Source organism: Nomascus leucogenys, chromosome 12, assembly GCF_006542625.1.
Source record: "Nomascus leucogenys isolate Asia chromosome 12, Asia_NLE_v1, whole genome shotgun sequence".
NCBI lineage: Eukaryota > Metazoa > Chordata > Mammalia > Primates > Hylobatidae > Nomascus > Nomascus leucogenys.
This window is the reverse complement of record NC_044392.1, coordinates 77335310-77353404: the sequence shown is the minus strand read 5'-3', so window position 1 is coordinate 77353404 and position 18095 is coordinate 77335310. Positions and strand designations below refer to the sequence as shown.

The 18095-nt window shown below is 35.0% G+C and overlaps 1 protein-coding gene across 1 annotated transcript in view; it reads right to left on the bottom strand.

Moving 5' to 3' along the window:
• The window catches only part of DPYD (dihydropyrimidine dehydrogenase), an 806347-nt gene that overhangs the window by 436735 nt on the left and 351517 nt on the right, over window positions 1-18095 (bottom strand). The gene's annotated exons all lie outside the window — the stretch shown is intronic.

The window sequence follows — 18095 nt, the reverse complement described above, 5'->3', positions numbered from 1 at the left end:
AGGATTATTAGTATTCTTTGGAGAGTTTGATGTGTTATAAAACAATGGGGGGAATAAAAACTTTCAACATTTACAATAAAATAATACCTTGAAAACATAGACGAATTCATCTATGTCCTTGTTGTTTAATTTTGCATAACCTATTACCCACTAGGACCAAATCACAATGAAACTAAAAGGTGAGCTGAGGCAGTAATCTCAGTAACTCAGCGCTGAAAGCAAAATCTCAGCAAAATCAAAATAAATTCGAATTACAAGGCCAGGATATCAGAGTTCTGTTTAAATAGAATAACCTGGGGTAAGGAAGGGCCAGAACCAGAGAATGCCTCCAACTAAGAATATCAAGTCTGGATGGCTCGAGCTTTGTCTTCACATCTCCCTTTCACTTCTCAGTACTTTAATCAGTATGCTCTCCACAGTGAAGATTCATCGTTTTCCTTCTGCCAGTCTCTCAGAAGGTAACCTTGATTCTGCACCTTCCTGCTCCTCCAGGTCCTCAAATACTGTCTCTTTTTAGTATATTGTATGTGTCATTTTCTCCTCTCCTCTCCAATTTGAGAAAAACTTTGTTTTTGACATGGTTATCTTTTCTCACTGCCATTCTTATATCTTCCTTTACCGAATTTCTCAGTCATATACTTGGACTGCTTACTTGTCTCACCACCAAATTATTCCTCGAATGAAAGTATGGTCTCCACGGTCACCAAATTCTGCGACCTTATTCTTCAGCTCTTTTGCCTTTCTGTAGCATCCAACAGTTGAATGGCATTAATTTTGATCTTCTTTGATTTGCAGAATGCTCCTCTACCCTGGCTCTGCTTATCTTTAAACTGTCCTTCTTTGGCTCTAGCCCTTTCTCACCTCTTCAATTTCCTTTTCTCGGCTATCAAATATTCAGTCCACTGCACTTTCTCTGTCAGAAATCATAGTCATTTAGGGCCTTCAATTTCATCTCTATAAAGATGGCCTCAAACTCTCCCTTGAGTTCTTCCTTTTATTCTGGAACTTCTGGATGCCTGTTTAAGATTATAACCTGTATGCTCTAATGTCCCTTCCAAATCATCACATCCAAAACTCAGTTCACAAGCTTCCTCTGGGCCTTCCCATCTCATGATTTATTATTGGTGACCTTACTATTTCACCTCCTCCACTCATTGTGAACACATCTTACCTTTGCTTCACTCCCCAAACCTTCTACAGACTCGACTCCTTTCTTTTGCCCCCACTGTCAGGAGAAGGCCTTCTCTCATATTTCACAGAGAATATAAAAGCTATCACATGAGAACTCTCTTGTCTTCCCATCAGCAAAACTACAAACCTACTGGATCTATACCTTCAATCTCTCTCTTCCTTTTTAATACCACTAAGGAACTCTCCCTCCTATCAGAAGCCAGTCTCTCCACATGGGCCCAAGAATCCTCTCCTCTGACCTGGTAGGAATTTTGCCCCTTACACTATATCCACTCTCTTCTCTATTACCAGTCACTCTCTACAAATTAGAGGTTTCCTATATGTAGGTACATACATGTACAGTAGTACCTCCCAATTTAAAACCATTCTAGATCTGCATTTGCCTCAAAAGCTTCACTAAAACTCTTTTCACTGAGATGATTAATTGGTTCCAGGTTGCCAAGTCCAGTGATTCTTCTCAGTGATTATCTTGCTTCAGAGCCTGAAATAGGGTGAGGTGAGTGAGGCAGACAATGAACAAAATTTAAGGAGGTCCTTACTCTCAGGGTCATGCAAAGGCAAAGTTGTTCGACGGGCACCTAATGTGCCTCCCCCTTGTTGTGCTCCTTGATTTCTCAGCAAAATTCAACAGATAACCACTTCCTCCTCATAGAAGTGTTTTAGCCTGGCTTCCATGACATCATACTTTCTGCTTCCCACCGGTCCTCATGCTGAGTTTTTAATCATCATTGCTGCTTTTTTTCTATTCCCTTTTTCTTTTTTTTTTTGAGAAAGAGTCTCACTCTGTCGCCCAGTCTGGAGTGCAGTTGTGTGACCTCCACTCACTGTAACCTCCACCTACCAAGTTCAAGTGATTCTCGTGCTTCAGCCTCCCAAGTAGCTGGGATTACAGCCACTTGCCACCACGCTCAGCTACTTTTTGTATTTTTAGTAGAGATGGGGTTTCAGCAGGTTGGCCAGGCTGGTCTCAAACTCCTGACCTCAAGTGATTCACCAGCCTCGGTCTCCCAAAGTGCTGGAATTACAGGCATGAGCCATCGCATCTGGCCCCGTTCTCTTCTTCAAAACTAAAAATAGAGCTTACAAATCTTAGTATAATCCTTGAATCTTGTTTCCAAATATCTCAACATCCAGTCAGTTAACATGTTGTGCCAATCTATCCAATGAAAATTTTATCCTAGTTACTTCTTACATTCCATTAATGTCACTGTCAACTAAAGAAGAATGTTAGAAAAAATAATCAATCAGCACTTATGGATCTCTAGTACATGGCAGGCATACTGCTGGATATTTCCATGGAATATCTTATTAGATCACAAAAGAACCCATGAAGGTGGATATTATCATCCTCAATAAAGCCAAGAGGTGGCAGAGGCAGTATTTGAATCCAATTATTTCTGTCTCCAAAGTCCTGCTGCTTCTGACTTTGGGTGGGAGGGCAAGAGAAAGCCAGAATAAATAGACTCACCACAGTCTCTTAAAATTCAGCATTGGGGATCATGGGAATAACTAAAATGAAGACAGGAACAGCAAAGAATTCTAGTCTTGGCTAGCTTCACAGATTCAGCCTTGAGAGCATTCTTTCCAATGAAACCTTTTTTTCCCCCCCTTTCTGGTGAATTAACCACTAACAACTTTCTGTTACACTAGGCACTATGTGACTTTCTTTCAGTTATTTGTTTTACCTCTACTACTCCTAAGTTCAGATAACTTATTTAAGTCAGCTACTTCCCCCCAGCATCCAGCATATAATTGGCATATAAGCGGAATCTAATATATGTCTTTTGGTCAAACAATGTAGTATTTGTCCATTCCATTTATTTAGCATTCATATTATTCCATCTTGGTTATTTTTCTTATAGGTCTTATTTTCACAATTAGAGAGTCAGTTCAGTGTGCAGAGGAAAAGTGTTTCTACACTGACAAACATACTGACTAGGGAGGAATGGGCACATAGTGAATTTCTTTTGATCAGTTTAACTATTTGATTTTCCTGCTGCTATGGTTAGATAATTTTCAGTTTGAATATGCTAGTAGAATTCAGTCAGGGTAAAGTACAGATCTGATCTTCTCCCTCACCCTGTTCAGGATAAACTTAGGCTCCCCAAGTTGAATGGAAAAGATGGATGTCAATAATAGCCTATAGCAACTCCTTTTGTGTTATTTGTATTCTATTGGAAGTTTCATTTTCATTTCCTAAACTGACCAACAAACCAATTCAGAATTAAAATAGTCCAAGCACTTCACCTTGATCTGCTTATTTCTCTGAAATAATTCTATCTATTTAAGACGCTGAACTCCTTGAACATTGGATTTCATTTTACCTGGAAGAGATCTCCTTCAGGAGGTCAATGTCCTTGAAGTAAATATATGGAAATTGTTTTCAAATGCTCTGTTGGATTCCCAAATGCTGTCCTTTGATTTGCTTATTTAAATTCAATGATACCATCTCTTTAAGACTGCAAACTCCTTGAAGGAATAGATCATCCTTTAATCTGGTTTGGACCATAATCATTATAATTCTATGCACATTTGGGTGCTTAATATTTCTTGATAATTATGAGACAGTGAAAAAATAGAAAGGGTATGGAAATATTTTTTGTATACTTCTCAGCAAACAAAATTTTTTAAATGCTGAATTATGTCATCAAATGATATAAACAATTACTGAAAGGGGTTAAGAAAAATGTTTCATATAAAATTCCCATTTGCTGCATTTAACGGAAAAATAAAAACAAATAGGAAACCAGTAGTAAATTATACTGCTTGTGAAAACAATATTATTAAAATATAAGTGAACACTGAAAAATATTTTAATTAACAAAATAAATCAAATGGAAAAGATTCCCTAAATAGAGCTTTAAAAGTAAGTCTATGTGTGTCTGACTGCCATGACTAATTATGTATCCATGTAATGTGTGTTCAATTTGGGCTTATTTAAATAGCAGAAATGCTCATTAGCTGCAGTATATCTGTGAAGCTTCAGTAAACAGTTTAATGGTTTTTATGTTTAACCAATTTCATAAGTTCCTGTAATTTTAGCTTTAGCAGCTCATTAATGTTATTTTTTGATATCCATCTTATGGCTTTTTTTTCCTTGTCAATCGTCAGTAGGCACACTTCAATGCAAACTTAAAACACACAGTAGAATTTTGTTTAAACAAGTTTAGTACATAAGTAAATGTGCAATTCAAAAGTATAGTTTCTTTATATAGAGAACTAGCTGTATTATCATGCACTCAACAAATATCAACATTGGCAAAGGCTATATCTAATGGGGATAAAACTGGTAATAACGGAAAACATTTATTGAGTGCTTTCATCAGCATGTAGCTGGTTCTAGGCTAGGCATTGTATATACTATCTCTTTGGATCCTCACAAAATAGGTATATCTCAATTTTATAGTTGAGGAATGTGAGACTGAGATAAGTCACCGAGGTCACACCCTTAGTATTTAAACCTCACTAGAAATCAACCACATTTGTAGTTGGAAAATGCCTGAAAAATCCACAGAAGCATTTGGAGATACACGCCTAGACCTCAGATGAGGGCACTGCAACTTAGGATCAAATAAATCACAAGGCTGGGTAAAGTTACCAAAGAAAGAATGCAAAAACAGGTGACAATAGAATCACTCACTTATTTTTAAAGTGTCAGCAAGCATAACCTGAACTAAAGCTAGAGAATAATTCCTCAGAGTTACATGAGAATCAAAATATTTCTGAGCCACACAAGCCAAGTAAAGAGGTAATTTCAACAGTATCAAATACAAAAGAAATATAATGTAGGTAAATAGATTGATGACGTGGAGGTCAATGAACCATAAAAAGGTGACACTTGCAGTTAAATGGTAAAGGCAAAAAACAGAATTCTGAAGTTATGGACCAAGTATCTGGCAAAGACATAAGACAGTGTATACAAGCTATTCTTCCTAGGTGTTTGATAATTTTTAATAGGAAAAAAAGCAAGGCATTACCTTGCCTTCATTCATTCAACTAGCAAAAAAAATTTTTTTTTTTGGTCTCTCATGTATTAAATCCTGCTGTAGGCACTGTAGTAAACCACAGATAAGAGACCCATCCTTGCGTGTTGTCAATTTCATCTGGCAGAAGATAAAAAATGAAAAGTAAACAAGTAAGTGAACTACATGATAGTGAAAATGGTTATGAATAGTGTTACATGAAAGAGACTAGTATAAGATGAGGGATGTGAGAAGCAGAAGGGGAGCTTTAGATCATAGCAATTATGGAGGGTCAGAGGGCACCTCTTTGATGAGATGGCATCAGAGCTAAAACATAAAGGATAAGAATGAACCAGTCACGTGATGACTTACAGGCAGATTATTCCAAGAAGCGGGAACGGTGGCAAGGGTGTTAAGGATGAGATGCAGTTATAGCACGTGAGGAGTAGAAGGAAGGTTTTATGTGGGTGAAGGAAAGCAAGTGAGACAAGAGAGGAAGTCTGAGAAATAGGCAGGGGCCAAACCAAGAAGCGTGTTATTAATTGTGGTAAGAAGTTTATTACAATAAAATAGGACAGCATTGGTAGGTTTAGAACAAAAAAAAGAAATTAAATAATCTCTGTTTAGAAGCTCATTCTGGTAGGATTATATGGAAGTGAGAGTAGAAGCAGGATGACCAGTCTTAGGAAACCATTCTCAATGCAAAGAGAAAGCGTCCAGCGTCTGACCATTCCCTGAACAGAGGGAGGGCTGGCTGGCCTTCATGACACCTCACAAATACAACACTTTCACATGATTTTGCTCTTACTGTTAATTTTCAGTACAGACATTTAGAATAAGTCACTTCATTCTTTTCATTCAACCATTTATTCATCTCTTCACTCATTCATCCATTTGGTGAATATTTATTGAGTTAAGGACTGTGCTGGATCTTTGGGTTAAATAAAGTACCCTGCAGTGGTACTGTCAATATACTTCAGAATATATAAGATATACAGAGTGAAAATAGAAGAGCAAGAATCAAAAAGGAGAAGCATATTTAACTACATGGTCCCTATGTGTGTGTAGCAAACATATTTAATCTACATGCCTCTTTAGATTTCCAGTACCACAATTCTGGAATAAAGTTCACATAGCTAAACACTAAAAACATTTCATGAATTAGCAATGATATGTTTTTCCACCCTTACTCTATTATTTCTCATATACCTTATAATCTAGACAAAGAAACTCCCCCATGTATTTATCCAGCCTGTTTACTATAACTGGAATGTGCTTTCAATCCCTGTCTCTGTTCTCCTAATTCCTACCCAATCCTCAACTATTATAAATGTCACTGCCTCCACAAAACCTTTCAATTCTTGCTGCTGGAAGTCATCTCTCTACCCTGTATGTTACATCAGCAATTTATCTGTTTCTCCTGAGTCACTTTCTACCTAAAGGTAACTTTATTTGCATGCATCTTTCCTCCTTTATTAGACTGCAAGCTCCTGCAGATGGGGACAATGTATTCATTTTTGTGAACTTTAGAGAACCTAAAAGAATCTTGTATAATTAATACAAAACACATATAATAAATACAGAATGAAAGAATGGGAAGTAACATCCCACAAGTATGTAGGAGGGCAGATTAGAAGGATGTCAAAATTAAATTGAAGCATTTGGTTTTAATCCCACCATCAGGGAAGAATAGTTTTAGATTCCAAAGTATGAGAGTAATGTGATGAGACTGGTGATGTAAAGTTCATTTGGCAACAGTATGCAAATATAGAGAGAAACACTGGGTCATGTTAAACCAAACGAATTGTAAATACACTTTGAGGAGGGCTTGGAAAATCACTGGATATTTGGCAAACACTTACTATACAATATGTTTGCCGTTCTTTCACATATTTTTATGGAAAAAATGGTCAGGTACGTCTTGAAAACACTTTAAAGAGATTTAGAATTATAAAATATAACAAGTATGGTTGTTAAAGAGGAAAAAAAGATTAGCACTGGTTAGCATTAATCCACATACTGTTAGGCAGGACCCCCAAATGGATGTTAACATTAATACTGGTTTCCTCTTCCAACAATGGCAGTATATTACATTTGAATTGAGTAGCTTCCATACTTTGGGAGTAGATATTGAATAAGATTTAATGTAATTTTCCAATTTATACGGTAGCATATATGCAGGTCAATGTCTTATATTTTTGAGATGGAGTCTCACTCTGTTGCCCAGGCCAGAGTGCAGTGGCATGATCTTGGCTTGCTGCAACCTCTGCCTCCTGGGTTCAAGTGATTCTCCTGCCTCAGCCCCCCCGAGTAGCTGGGATTACAGGCGCGTGCCACTACACCTGGCTAATTTTTGTTTTTTCAGTAAAGACAGGGTTTCACCATGTTGGCCAGCTGGTCTCAAACTCCTGACCTCAACTGATCCACCTGCCTCAGCCTCCCAAACTGCTGGGATTACAGGTGTGAGCCACCATGCTCGGCCAAATGTCTAATTTAACCAGAATATTTTAGATAGGGATGTTGTCTTATTTATATTGTGCTTTGAGTCAAGAACACAAACACGAAGTAATTAACAATAATAATCTCACTCTGCAATACAAAGTACATATCATTAAGAACCTTACTATACTCTATATTATCATTTTATAATTTAATTATATCTTACATCTTGATTTTACATCTCATAGCAGCTTAGTTTAGTTTAACATTTCACCAGCATGTTAGGTTTCAGAATAACCTTTTACTATACTATAAGCTAACTAGTTTTTAAAAGAAAAATATTATAGGCTGTGGTCAATAAAGCTCAGTTTATCTATTATACTCACTGTATCTATTACATTAAATACATCTATTACACTCACTGTGTGTTCAAAACCATCGGCTACGTTTTATGATTTCTGTTCTCTGAAACAATTACGTTATTTTTTTCCATTTTCTACCTTCTTTCCCTAACAAAACTTGTTACATGCCACTGCTCTACTTATTGTATGTAATCTTTAATTTGATGGAAAACTACTGATTTATCCACTGTCTTCCTGTAAGAATGCATATGATATCAACCACTAGTGAAACCTGGAAAATAAAGATAAGGAAAGGCTCTGAGCAGAGCTATTCACTGGGGAAACAAACCTATTCCTATGCAGTTATTAGAGGGAAGTAAAATAATTACAGAAATATCATGTTGTGCTTCAAATGGATATCTAAGGCAGTTGTAAGTGATGTGATGTTGATTCCCCATCACGTTCAACACGGTTATCATTTTGACCTCCCTCCTCATCATCTCCACCCTTTCAAAATAATCCCAAAGAAAAATTGTGCAAGGATTCCATTAGTTTGGATAGTTATTCTGCAGAAATGCCAGTACTTACACTAGATTCCACCACTTCATCCTCACCCTGCACAGCATATTTCATAATAGAAAGATGATAAATCTTTCAACGAAGCAAAAATATTTCTGATAATCAGAAAAATTTTTGAAACATGTACAGTGTTTCAGTTAGGTTCCTGAAAATTCTTCTTGCCCAAAATATAATTAAAAGCAAAGCACTGTACGAAGAAGACAAAAATAGTTCATTTTCATCATTTGGCCATCGGTACACAGGATCTATCAATGTTATTATTCGGACATTTTAAAACAACATGGCAGCACATGAGGAATCGTGTGTATTATTAAAAAGCGGACGGGCGGTAGAGAGAGTACCATGGAATAAAATTGTCCCTTGATGTCATAACCTCCTTAAAATATTTACCATCAGAAAATCAACAGTGACAAAAGCTGACTTTTTTTCTCTTCATATTATGGAATATGACAGGCTTCTGGATTTCCAGAATCAATGCCACATATACTCTTTAATCACACTTTTAAGAAGCTGTTATTTAAATGATAGGCTATAACACCTTTCATTAATTAATTAAATCAACGAATAGCTCCTGCTGTAGGCATTAAAGTATAGTAGTGAAAAGACAGGAAGATGATGTGTAATAATTCCCAATGTCTGTTTTCAGTCATTCTCTATTTCCTTAGTTCTAGTCCCCTGCTTCAGTTGTTCAATAGCAAATCCAAATTCAACACACCACCATTTCACTCAGATCTCTTCTGTCTTCTACATTTGTGAGTTCTGTCAGCACTATAAACACCTGTTTACCCCCCAGCTAGCTACCCCACATGTAATCTCTTTATCAAGCAGATAACCAAATCCTGACTATTCTACTTAAGAAATATATCTTGATTTCGAATTTTCTCCTGTATTTCCACTTCCTCTAACTTAGTCATGGTAACTACTGAAAAAATTATTTTAATCCTTTAACTAGTCTTTCTTAATTCCAGGCCATCTTTCCCAAAATTACTGACACTGTGTAGTTCCACACTCCTGATGTTGCCTTCCATGTAAGGAAACAATCATTTGTATAACATTCAGGGTGTCGCATTGCACCTTTCTCGCCTCTCTCCAAAACACTAAAATAGAATTCAAATTAGTGAATCTGGAAGAAGAAATGAGGCATATATAATCCACCCTGGTCAAACCTATAACTTGAGAGCAGCCCATCTGAGCACAGGTTCTCTTTCTCCCCTTATACTGAAAATGTTGCCGGGTCAGCTTCTCATAACAGCATTTACTGTGTGGGATCATAGCCTGTGACTGAATAACTCTACCTAATTGAGGCACCAAATGTTAGAAAATGCATTTGCCTACTAATATGAACCATCTCAAAATGTGGTTGCTTATTTTCTAACCCCCAACTATTTGAAGATCATTACAAATGGTGCAAAATCCAAGCAGAGAGAAGGAAGCTCTAACACCTGCTAGAATTACCTCATTCAAGACAAAGAGCTCTTCCTTATTTAAACCTCCTCATTTGTCACCTGCATGTCTACAGCATAAAATTCAAAATCCCTACTTTAGCATATAATCCTTTGACTCCACATATATTTTAGCCATATTTCCTGCCATCTTATCCCTACCTGCTTCCTACCCTTATGTAACTACACACCATCTGGTCCAGCAAAACAGAATGCCTCCCCGTTGTCTGGGCATATGAGGTCATTTTGTCGGCCCATACTTTTGTATATGATGTTCTCTGTAACAGGGAAACTCCTACTCAAGCTCTAAAACCCATTCCAAATGTGATCTCAAATTAGCACACTGTGTTGCTATATATGTACTTACATGTCTATTTCTCTCATTAGCCTATAGGTCCCTGAAGGGTAATGACTCTTTTACTTGTGTCTGTATTCCTAGTGCCTGAGCAGTGCCTGGAACACAGTTGTGCATCAAGAAATGTTCATTCCATGGTGAATAATGAGAGGATGAATAGTAGAAATCATAAAATAAAAAGTTCTATTTAGAAATACAAATGAAAAATTCAGACCTTCATTTACGAAGATGAGAACATGCATGAAGTAAGTAGGCTGATGACAACTTTCTAAAGACATATTTTTTTTACAGCTTTTTAAAATGACTGTAAAATGACTATTTAATCTAACAGTGTGGTGTTGAGCAAATTGCATAATCTCCCTGTGGCTTCCCTCCCTTCCACCCCCGTTCCACCTGGAAACTCCTACACATCACTCAGACTTCAATTTACAACCCACTTCCTCTAGGAAGCTTCCCTGAATGCTTAGACTCTGTTCTGTGCTTCCTCGGGAATCTAAACTTCTTAAAGTACAATTTATTGTAATTGTGAGTCTCCCCTGTTAAAATGTGCATTCTTGGAGGCAAAGTTTGCCTTTCTCTTTTCACTACTTTATCCCTGAAACCTACCTTAAAAAAGAGCCTGCACTAGCCAACATATGTTATTTAAAAACCTGTGAAGTGAGAGGATTAGAATATATGATCTCTTAGGTCCCTTCTAGCACATTCAGAAATATAAATAAGGAAACTCCTAATGCAAGTTATTGTATTGTACCCAGTGTATTATATGGAACTGATTACTTTAGTTCTTAACATTAAGTAAGAATGTCATTCGTTCTTACTTCCTCTAATGTTTTGCCATTAGTCAAAAAGGTATCCTAATTAGCAATATAGTGCAGTATTCTTTAATCTGTTCTTTGAAACTTCATTGTAAATATTTGTTTACTAAAATGCATGCAACAGTGAAAATTTGTCCAATTATGATAGTTTCTCAAATTAGTATTCCATTTTTTCCCCCTTCCCCTTTATTTTTGATACGAGAAATTACGTAAGCTGAAGGTCATAAAGAGTGGACAGTTGTTCAAAGAAAATTTTACCAGTAGCTTCTATAAGAGATGTTTTGTTGTTTGAAAAATAGAACATGATGTTAACCAAAAACTGGGGTTTATTAAAATGTTCTAGCATTCTCAATTTCATTATAAATTACCAAATAAGTTACATTTTAATAAGGAGTAAATCAAATCAAACATATTGATTCCAGGTCTTTTAAAACATAGGTAACTGCCATTTCTGAATACCAATCTCATCTAGTGCCAACATTAAAACATTTTTCGTAGGCTTTTCCCAACACCTAAACAACTGAGAAAAGAAAAATGGACACATTTAAAAAATTCTTGAATTTTTGTATCGTCAGAATCTTAGCAGGCCATTTCTTGCCTAACTGGCAATTTCTAGTTCTGAGTTAGGCCAGAACAAGGCAAATTAACCCATGGCCTGCACCTTTTCTCAGTATGGGGGCAAGTGAATCAAAGCTACACTCAAAGCTGCTATTGACAGAATGTTTGATTTACCCCATGAGGGCTTTCAAAAACTTTTCTGAGGTCCTTCTAATAAGAGGAACTGATGAGTGATTTAAAAACTTTTTTTTTTTTTTTTCCTGAAAACACTCCCTTATGGAACTAATTGCAATCAATGTTATCAAGGGAGCTGATTTCTGAGAGTTGCATTACAGATTCAGAACTATCTAGGTTTTGTGTTTCCTTGTTATCTCTAGTTCCCAGTGAGTGAGCTAAAAGAAAATGTAGGCAGTGGGTGAAGTATAGAAATTCCTTTCCTAAGAGAAGGGTCGTATCTTCCCTGGCTGTGCCCTGGGCTCAGTCACCTTGTCTCCGCTCTACTGAGCAGTGTGGGGCAACATGATGCTGAGTCCATCACCATTCATCCTAACGTATTCCTTCCCAAAACATGGGTTTTTAATCTTGGTTATGTAATCCCATAATTTTCAAGCATTTAAAATCTCAAACTTAGCTGAAAATTCAAAAGTGCTTTCTTTTCTTAAAATACAAATGAATGATCCTTATACTAAACAAAAAAATGTGGTCCAATTTTCATCACTTCTAAGAGGAAGAACCAAAGTCATTTAAAAATATGTGCTTTTTACATACCTCATTTGCAGAAATTCAAAATGGAGATTTCTTTTTTTTTATTATACTTAAAGTTTCAGGGTACATGTGCACAACGTGTAGGTTTGTTACATATGTACACATGTGCCATGTTGGTGTGCTGCACCTGGATCAAGAAAATTTGGCAAAATGGAGATTTCTAACAACTAAAAATAGTTGAAGAATTGTTTTTGATGGCATGAAAAACATTAGAATTGATAACAGTTTAAAAATAAATAATACAGTTACAGACTGTTCAATCTTTTTTTCAGGAAAAATCTAACCATATATATTGAACATTTTCTCATTAAAAAAATCATGAATGTATGAGCATCTGCTTCACTTATTTACAAAGTCATGTTGACAGAGCCTCCAAGGTTCCTGATGAAGTCTTGATATTCAAATGATTTTATTCCTAAACAACATGAAGAGCTACATAAAAGTTAATATAAATCAATTTAATTACTAAAATATTGTTTTGTTACAGATTAATAATAACATCTGTAACTTAAGCTTACTATATGCTAGGCCTGTATGTAAATGAGTTACATATATTATTAATTCATTTCTTCTAAATAACTCTAGGATGTTGATACTATAGTCATCCCCCTTACACCATGAGGAACATGAAGAACAGGTAGACTAGGTAACTCATTAAGACGATGAAGTTAGAAGGAGAAGAGCCAGGTTTTCAGCTGGGCAGCCTAGCTCCAGAGACCCTGCTCTCAGCCAATATACCAGATAGACTCTAATTAGTGTAATATTTATTGTATTATGAAAAATGCAATAATTTATGCCACAACAAAGGAAAAATTCAGAGCAATAGAATAATAGAATTATTTTTCTAACTTTTACATTTTCAAAGAAAAATAAACCAAGCAGATCCCATCATAGGAAAAAATGGTAACTCATAATAAAATTAATACCCTAACATGAAGCAAGTTAAGTCAAATATGCACTAATATGTCAGTTGCTATTGGGACTACAATTTAGTATTAAGGTGCACTCCTTGCCCTCCTTGGGGTTTATAGGATAATTTGAAAATAAAATAGATTCCAGAAGATCACAGAACATAAATCTTTACAAAGTCAAAATTTCATATAATGAAAGAGTGGTTGTGGTACAGGGTATGGAGGAGGCACAGAATCACAGAATGAGCTCAAGTACATTCATTGAGTTGTCTGAAAGCATATTCGACAAACCATAAAATTATGTCATTCAGATCTCCTAGGAATCTGAGGACACAGGCAACCTTATTGCCTTGGTTGTAAAAATGAAGCCATGAGATTAGTGAAAGGGTGAAAGAATTCTTACAAATTCAAAACTAACAGAAATTTGGGCCCACTTAACAACTGGCAGTTTGGTTCCAACAAGAAAGAGAAGGAGAGATACACTATAAAACAAACAATAAATCAATTAAACCTGATATTGTACCAACAAACAAGAAGAAACACAATTCAATTCAACAAGTATTGAAAATAGTGTTTGGCAGAAGAGGAAACGTCCTATATTAGGAAATATATATATTTATATCTTATATAGAAATATATATTCATATCTTTATATTATATTTTATTATACATATATGTATAATAAAATATACATATACACATTTTAAATAAATGTTTAGAACTTTCCAGTGAGTGGACAATATTTGTAAAGTAGAAATGCAGTTACAGAAAGTTTGTGCTTAATCTCCTGATAGCCTTTACAGTCTATCTAGAACAATAAAATCCCAAGTTAATGTGATGTGATCTGGAGTCATACATTCTTAGAGGGAATAGAGGAGACTTTTTAAAAGTAGAACCATTTCCAGTTTTTCGCAAGAAAGATATTTAAGGCTGAGGTTATATCAACTGAGTCAGAAATTGGACAACATTGCCTTTAAAATTTGAGCTAGTGTTTAACGAAGTATTCAATTAAATTATGCTGATCAGCACATACATATTCCATGCACATGGATATGGAATACGTAGTCTTTTGTTCCTACTTCCCACTCCCTGGTACAATCCAAAAAGTGATGGAAGAAATAGAATTATGCAAAGTAATGATGATTACTTATCACTCTTATTATCCTTAGTGGCAATGAATTAATTAGCAACTATAATCCCAAAATCTTATCCGAGTTGATTTTATAAATGACATACTTATCTTTTCTATAAGCTGTTGAGGCACTTATCATTTTATGATAGGGAATATTTATTACAGATATATTAGGTGTATAACACTAAAATAGTTATTTTACATTCTCCATTGTGAAACAAATTTAGAAACTTACAAAGATTGTGTAATATTTCAGAAAAAACTGACATTAGAAATGTAATCTCTTTTCAATTTTCTAATTAGCTTACCTTTTCAAGTTCTTATTATTGATACAGTTGAGATTTTAAAAGTATTTTCATTTAAAATATTATTGTAATCAGCGACTGTTGAGAGTGTAATTTATCACTGTACTTTATATGTACTCTGTCAAGTTAACTTCATTACTTGAATTTTTCAGTATGTCTTTATGTAATGCATTTACCAAAGATTTTCTGTGTTGCCACTATGGAATGTTCCCTGGCAGGAATAATTCAACAGGGAACAGAAGAAAATATAGGTGGATACACAGAATGTATATAAGGCCATTTGCTGATGTTCTCAAGTGTTGAGAAGTGGAAGCTTTATACCATAGTATAAGATAACATTGGTACATTTAATAAATATTGTAATTAGAAATTTGAACTGAGGTAAAATTTTGAACTTTAGCTATGGGGAGTACTAATGGTACCATTTGCAATAATAGTGAATTTGAGAAAAGATCTGTTTTAGGTAAATCTCATAAGGTGAACATTTTTTTTTACTTTGTGCAAATCTCTTTTAATGTACACATTCCTCACTTTGTAATAAAATTAATTGATTACAGATCTGCCTCCACCCCTAGTCTATCGAATTTTAAAGCCCATGCAATGACTAGCTCATTTTCATACTCTCTAGAATACAATTTGGCACTTGGCATTCATTAGGTACTCAGTAAATGTTTGTCACATGCATGAACAAAAATTTAGGATGAAAGGAGGTCTTCTGAGAAATGGGGAGTGGAAAACTAGATTTCAGAGTCATTTTTACACAAAAAGGAAATAGTGCCTACTGTTAAGTCTAGCCACTGTCTGGCACACAGAAGTTCATTTATATATCTTGAGGAATGAATGCACGTATGAATGGATAAATGAAAGAACGAACAAGACATTCAGTTAACTGAAGAAATAAATATGTTAAGGAAAGAAAATGAATAAATTCTGAACTTTGGAAAGTAAAAAGCTAGAGGAAGAAAAGCAGACAGTGATAGGCTTGGAAAGGAATAGTTAAAAGAAGAAGCAAGGTAATAGAGTGTCACAAACAAGAATATGTTCTAGTTTTGTTTCCAAGTCTTTTACATTATTTCATTTTAATTCTGACAATAGTCCTGAGAGGTAGAAAGATAAGGTATTATTATACTTTTCTTAGTAGATAAATAAATTGAGCCTCAGAAAGTTTAAGTGACTTGGAGGAGAGCATTTTAAACAGAATTCTTCACATTATCAATCATAAAATGTAGAAAATATAGTAAGGACTGAAAGGATGTCACTGCATTTGACATGCAGTTCACTGAAGTCTGGGCAACGTAAGGTTGAAAAGGAGAAAAGTGGAGGGGTGGAAAGAGGAGTAAACATTTTAAAAGATGAATGCATTAAAACAGGTATCACATATGTGATAATTACTAGGTGCCACGCAGAAATGACATCATGTAGTGTTAGGATGGGGCAGAATTTATGGTAGAAGAGGATTAACATGAATATCTTCTCTTCTTACCCAAATGGACAACTTGCTTCCAATAAAATGCTTTTCATTTTATTTTACATATATGTGTGCACATGACAGTTTTCTGACTTTGAAACTATTAAGATTTTAAATCCTATTGAGTAAGATCTTCTTGATCAAATTCTAACAAATACTGCTTCTGTGACTCCTTTCTTTAATGTTTTCCATCCAAAAGAACAGTACTGAAAACATTTGGATGGGAGTCCAGGAATGAATGCTATCTCACACTGCAGCTCTGCCAGCTCCCCTCTCACTTGGAGAATAACTTCTTATTAATGTCAACATGGAAGGCTCCTGGTAAAGTTAGTAATTCTACTTAAGGATAATTTCTACAGGCAGTTTATTATTTCAAATCAGAAGAGGAAAAAAAAATAGCAAAGAAACATTTTTTTTTCCTTGACTTCTCTAAATGTATAAAGGGTGGCATATGTGAAGTACTAGAAGAAATATACACAGTAAATTCTGCAATAAAATGCATAAATTCTGAAATGACCTAGTCAAACTTGAATAGATCAAATTTTCTCCTTCTTCATATTTTATATGCTAACTTAAATCTTTTATTCTTCATACATATATACACAAATACACATGCCTGCGCGCGTGCGCGCGCGCACACACACACACACACACACACACACACACACACACACAAGCACAAGCTTATAAAATCATATCTGAGATTGCAAAAGCTGTTTTCTGAGTCAAATCTGTTTAGGTTTGTTTAGGAAAAGATAATTCTTATTAATATTAGGATTGCCAATTATGGAACATAAATTTAAATAGTGTTAGGCAAATAATCAACAGAATTGCTAGTTAAACATGATTCAACATTTTACTCAATTTTTGGTGATGTACATAGTATTTAATAATAATAAGAATGAGATTTTTAAGATAATACAAGCACTTTACATATTGTTCTTTTTTCCTTCCTGAATTCAGTTAAATAAATAAACTATACTCTGACTGTGTCTACATACCACATAAATGTCTAGATAAAAAGTGACAAATTTAGGCCATCATCCAGCTATTTGAAAACATTTATCTTGATGACATTAAACATCTGGATGTTTCCAAATACCAAGATGTTTGATGCCCTGCAGATAAAATATCTGATGACTAGTTGAATCCTTTACTTATCTGTGGCATAAAAATATACATTTTCATGTACATATCTCTTCCAACTTCAGACAAAAAATGTAATTTTAGCATGGATATAGTAGGAAGTCATAGGAATCATCAAGTTTAGAGAGATTTTTGGTATGGTTGTTCTTAATGAATCTCTGACCTAGAAAAACACATTTTATTTTCCCTTCAGAAAACAAAAGAGTTGTCATTTCAACAATGTGAATTAAAAGGTAAAAGGATTTGTAAAATGAAGGTGCCTAGATACATAAGCTTTCATCTACAAGGACCCACAAAAACACTGTATGTGGGAAAAGTATAACACAAAGTAGTCTTACTTGACTGAATCATTATTCAATTGAAATGTTATATAAAGCATTTCTTTCTCTCATTATCTTTTTAAAAAACATTTTGTTTTTCTTAGCATTTCATTTATGTCATCCAGGTGAAAATGACAGACATTTAAACTTTCTAATTTGATAATTCTGACGTCTGAAGTGATGATCTGGCACAAGGATGGTAATAAACACAAATTCTATTTTTGGCCATTCATCAGATTTTAATTTGTCTGAATCATTGAAGACTGGCTGTTCCAACTACTCTGCCTCATTTTCTTACTCTAGTCTAATTGAAGAAAAAGTCATTCTTCTATAAGAAACAAGGCAAATATCATTATAGAGTAGAAT